Source organism: Pinus tabuliformis, chromosome 3_2 (assembly GCF_031772625.1).
Source record: "Pinus tabuliformis cultivar Carrire ecotype Pingquan chromosome 3_2, CPIR1, whole genome shotgun sequence".
NCBI lineage: Eukaryota > Viridiplantae > Streptophyta > Pinopsida > Pinales > Pinaceae > Pinus > Pinus tabuliformis.
In genome coordinates this window covers 513,451,053-513,457,052 of record NC_142302.1, presented here as the reverse complement: position 1 = coordinate 513,457,052, position 6,000 = coordinate 513,451,053, and positions in this window count along the sequence as shown.

Sequence of the window (6,000 nt, the reverse complement as noted above, 5' to 3'; positions counted from 1 at the left end):
CCTATACTTAATTGACTGTGTGTTAATGATCATTCCAACCTAAATATAAAACCATTTTATGCAACATAACATAGTTATTTTCATAAAGGATTATACACTGATATCCAAGTTTGTCACAATAACAATTGATCATATATACCAATGATCACAGTTGGAATAAATATGAACTCCTAGGCCAAGCCAATTACATTCTTGGTAATGAAATTTCAAATGGGACATGATAGGACAATTCCTAACCTTAGGATATAACCTTGCATTATTTATGACAAATATCCTACATAACTATGTTTCCCACTTATACACAACTTGCACATAAGGCAAGTCGAAGCAAAACTTAGAATGTTGTAACAATGAAAAAGTGTTTAAAATCATTAAACAAACAATCTAAATTTTGAATCAATCAGGTTGGCCAATAAATGAATCTTGGGTGTGCATTCTACTGAAGCAAGGCAATTTTGTCCCGCTTCACAAAAAAGCACATGCAACCTTCATTTCAAGGCCAAATTGAATGATTCAACTTGGAGAGTATTTTTTTACTCATAGGTAACATTAATACAATTAAATATATTTTATTTTTCACATATATGTTTGTGTTTTTAAAAAATACTCCAAATTGCTTGGATTTCAAAGGGTAAAAGGTAAGGATTTTGTGCCTCAAATAAATTCACACTAGGAATCTTTGAGAAGAAGGTGATGGTCTGAGAAAAATCAAAATTGAATTTTAATAGTTGATACTTGTAGTTTCTTGGTTGAAACACTATAAATAAAGGCTAGATGACCTTATTTTAGGAGTAATTAGGTTTAAATGTTTCCAAGGGATAGATAAAGAGATAACACCTAGGGTTTATAGGGTGTATTTTAGAGTTTTTCTATATTGTACATATTTTTTAGGGTTTTAAGTTTAAGATTAGGTTGAGTGACCTAGTTAGGACATTTACTATAAAAAGGTAGGCACCATTTTAATGCAAAAAGGAAATTTACTATCATTTACAAAAAAACAGTTGCATGATGGAAATTTGGTCAATTCTATTAATGAGAAAGAAGTGATGGGCATCTTACATGCCATCAAAATCTTTCAGTCTTATTTTTAAAAGTGTTATTTTTAATAGACTATATCTTATACCCAAAGATTAAATTTTGAATTTTGAATTATGTTTGAGAAAAATAGGAGTAAAGGAGAAAAGTTAAAGCACCTTATAAAGAACTTTATTCTCTTAATAAAATTATATTTTCTTTATAAAAGTGATTTATAGAAAAATAAATAAATAAGTTAAAAAAATCTCATTTGTAAGTGAATTATTGCATTCAACATGTATTCCTCATGGTCTATGTAGTGTGCATTCTTGTATTTAGAATGCATTCAACTAGATTGCCTTGAACCTAGACAACGATGGCCTCAATTAAAACAACAATGACCTCTTCCTTGCAAATAGTTGACACACAGGGTTTCCAAGAGAAGTTCAAAATCAAAAAATTCAAAGAGTGTGTTGATACATAGTGAGATACAAACAATTGTCCACTAGGTAATCTAGATATCTCGAGAAGTGTAGAGGTTTATAAATTTATATTTGGACAACTTGATTTCCAAAATGATGAGATAAATGAGGCGATAGAAAATTATGATGATAAATCCATGGAATTAAAAATATTTAGGCAGAGGATTAACCTAGACATTGATCTAGTTGCAAGAGTAACAAAAATTTCACGTAGAGGGGGATGAACATTGAACTCCAAGAAAACCCCTGAGCTAGAAAAGATTGAAATGGTTAGTAAAATATGTGTGAAAAAAGTATCTACTATGAGGAATGGATTAAAAATGCAAGATGTTCCCCAATGTTTATACAAATCCTTGATTCAAGTTGTCCTTAATTATGAATCATGACAGACTTGATATTTCCAGTGATTGCATGAGGCTAGTTATTCATTGGGTTGAAGGCATGACCATAGATGTCCGTCATCTATTGGCTAAAAAAATTACATTATGCCTTGCAAGAAAGTGAAATTAAGAAGGTTAAGTTCAGTTTCCTAGGAGCACTTCAGAAAATTCTTGATTTATATTGACTGAGTGTTGAAGCAAGGCCTCTTAAAACTTACAGTAGAAAATTAAAACCATTGAGGAAGAACCTGAACAGACTCCGGTTGAAGGCGCGGAAAATTTTGCTAATAAAGTCTACCATGTTGAAGATATAACTACTAGTGTTCTAGCAGACTTAGATGTGCATATGTATGAAGATGAGGAGAAGGAGTATGGAACATTATATGGAAACATGTAATGTTGATTTTTCTATAATAGACAAAATTCATTTTAAACAATTAGCAACTTAATATAATTTCCCTTTTATGGGTGATTCAACATCTACATCTCCAAGTTTAAATGTGCATAGTCCAACCACGAGGGCTTTACTCAATGAACCTTCGACATAGCACATGCGTTCACGGCATACTAAACAATACCCTTAATTTGACTACATATTGGAAATACCTTTAAAAATCACATTAGTTAACCCCCTACCAATACAAACCCAATACACCTTCCCAATTTAAAAAACCCCTACTTTCACTAGATATTGTAGGTATCCATTTTTTCTTCCCCTTTATATTTTTCATTAAATTTCAACTCCATTTTTTATACCTGCAAATATAAAAACCATTTACCCCCTATTATATGCTCAATATATTATGTCGTTTTTTACTCAATATATATCCCCCAATATGAATTCACGTTGTATGGTATTTCTCCCCCAGTGAAGCCCCTGTGAGTCCAACACATAGTTTCGATAACATTTTTTTTTTTTTTTTTCTTCAGTATATGATAGAATGATCCATTACAAACAAGTTGCAATGGAGGATTATTCTTCTATATATAGATGGAAGGAAAATTATGAACTAAAGGAGAAGGATATTGTTGAATTTATGAAGAACATTGGAGTGTTGGAATCAATAATTGTGCAACAAACACAAAAACTAGTGAAAGACATAAATGCTAAGGATAAAATTATTGATGAATTGTGTAATCAAGTATCCAAAATGAGAAACAAAGATATGAGGGAGATAAATGAACTACATGAAAAGTTCATAAACGTTCATGCTACATATGATGAAAAAATTAATGAACTTAAAGATGAGTTGAGAAGATGACCAAAGGTTCTCAATATACCTCCCCTGGAAATTTCAAAAACTTTTGAGGCTAAATTAGTCAAGATATTGAATGAAAAAGATAAATTTATTGAATATTTAAAGGTTTAAATTGTAAATAAATATAAATATCATGACCAATAGAATCATGAATCATAGGTTGAAGAATACAAGAAAAGAGTGAATAAGTTGGAAAAAACCTATCATAGGCAAGCTAATAAGTTGAGAGAGAGATATCTTGAAATTACCTAGGAAAAACATAAGATTGAAGAACTTTAAGAGGAAAAATATCGACATTTTGTAGAAGGTGGTATTGAGAGTAGAGATAAAGGTAAGGGTAAGGGTAAAGATAAAAGTCAATATATAGGAGTAAAAAAAATGCCTTCAAAGGATTTGGAGAAATCCAAGCTACAAGAATGAGTGAAGGTTTTAGAGACCATTGTCTCAGCCATGAATTATGTGGGTGATCTGTATGTCTCACCCCCTGTTGTTTAATCATTGAAGCAAAGGATAGCTAAGAGAGAAAAAATAATTACAAAGCTACACAACAATCTCATGAGACACCAAAAAACACGACATTTTGGATGTGACATGGAGATACAAAATTTGAAATCCTAGGTTTTTTATTTCCAACGACAATTAGAGGGGAAAAAACAACAATCAACAAATCAACAAAATTCATCAACAATCGAGGGAAAAATAACTTAAGGATAAAGTTAAACAACTTACTAGTGAATTGGCCAAATGTAGATATGGACTGAAATCTATAAAGGAAGATACTTAAAGGAAGGAAACTTAGCACAAGCAGAAATATAAGAAGAATGTGGATTTATTGAACAGGCCAATAGAAGAAAAGTTTGATATGAGAGAAAAAGTTTATGAAAAGAAAATTCAACAACTTCAACAAGGATCAATGGATGTGTTTGTTGTAGCACTCGAGAAATCACAAGTCTTAGCAAAAGGAAAGAGACACTGTTCTTCTCAAGGGGAGGGCTTGTAGAATTCTCCCAAGCATCCTCAAGTTTTAGAATAACAATTTTAAGGTGTTGTGTCTATGTAGATGCATTTCAACATGCATATATATATATATATATATATATATATATATATATATATATATATATATATATATATATATATATATATATCATATATTATTTTATATTAGCATTCATTATATATGATTATATTTTCCGTTAACGTGCACTTTTGAGTATTTTTGCTAGTCTTTTTTGAGGACTTACTTTTATGTCTCCTTTATGGAGTTTTTATCTGGTTGTGATCTCATTGAGATCTAGTTACTCTTTTATTTTTGTAAAATGTAATGGACTTTTATAAGATGATAGCTTACATAACCGAGAAACTGACGCTATGGAGTGTACTAAATTTCTATTTGAAATACAAAACATGTCTTCTTTCCATAGTATAACAAATTTACAATATTCTTAGTGCATCATATGAAACTTTTTAGCATAGGGTGCCTCAAAAGGCAATCTGAGGGTTGCTAGAGTTGGAGGTATAATTTTTAACCAAAATGGTAAAATATTCCTATCTTATGCCTAGGGGATTGGCACTGCATCAATTAATCAAGAAGAGGCATGGGTTGCGTAGAAAGATCTCTCCATTCTTCTCCAACACATTTTTTTTCTATTAAAAGAAAATTACATAAATCTTACATGAGATTAGAAACATAAAAACAAAATAGTTTCACAATAAGGTTTTATATTTCAATATCACTAGGAATATATTCCACATATCCTTATCTCACCAAATAAAATATCCTTCTAAGACTGAAAAAATATTACAAAAATAAGGCTTCAAGTCTCAAGAAATTATCAACTCCAACTCCAGAATTCCAAAGTATCAAGAAAAGGACATAATGTCTTAGTAAATAAACAATATATAATTTGAATCAACCATATTGGTCAAGAAATGAAGCATGAGCGTGCATTTTAGTGAAGCAAGGTAATTTTGCTCTGTCAGACAAAAATGCACACCCAACCTTCATTACAAGGCCAAATTGAATGATTTGACTTGGAGAGTATTTTTTTATTCATAAAGAACATTAATATACTTAAATATTTCTAATTTTTCCATAGAAAAGAATTTTTCTTACGGTTAGTGAAATATTTCAATTTTCTTTATAATATAAATTAATGAACAAACTTTTCATACATGTAGCCTATTGGTTTGGATTTAGATTAATTTACATATATGATATGTGTAATTATATGTTTTAACAATTTCATATTTAATGTATGGTTGTTCAATAGGATCGTCATCCTAGTTCAATTCTATTCTAACCAATAAGCTGACAACACCTTTGAACCATTATTAATGAATAAATGACCACTAATCATGCCAACTCTTATCCAAGTACTCTTAATTTTTTAGTAAACAATTCATATAAAAATTGAACACTTTAAGGATATTTCAATAGGTAATTCGTATCGACACAAATAATACTAAAGAATTTCAAAGTTTGGGCCTCAAAAATCATCATCTTTTAAACATGGATTTCAAATAATTCTAAAAATTTAGAAGTCTTTCTCATTAACATTATTGTCTGCAACAATCTCATCCATTGTATCATTGTAAATGTTCATATGTTCTTTCAAGTATTTAATATTATGATCATCCTTATCTTGACCTGCATCATCTTCATCATCATTGAAATTTGACTGCAGACCATTTATATTGTTACTAGATCTATTTGGATCATCATTTTCTATACCAACCATATTGTTGTCTTCTATAGCATCATCTAACTCTGGATTGTTGTCTTTTTGTGCCTGAACATAACCATCTTCAACATCATCATGGATGTCAATTTCTTTGATGTTCTTTAATTCCTCTCTCATTTTT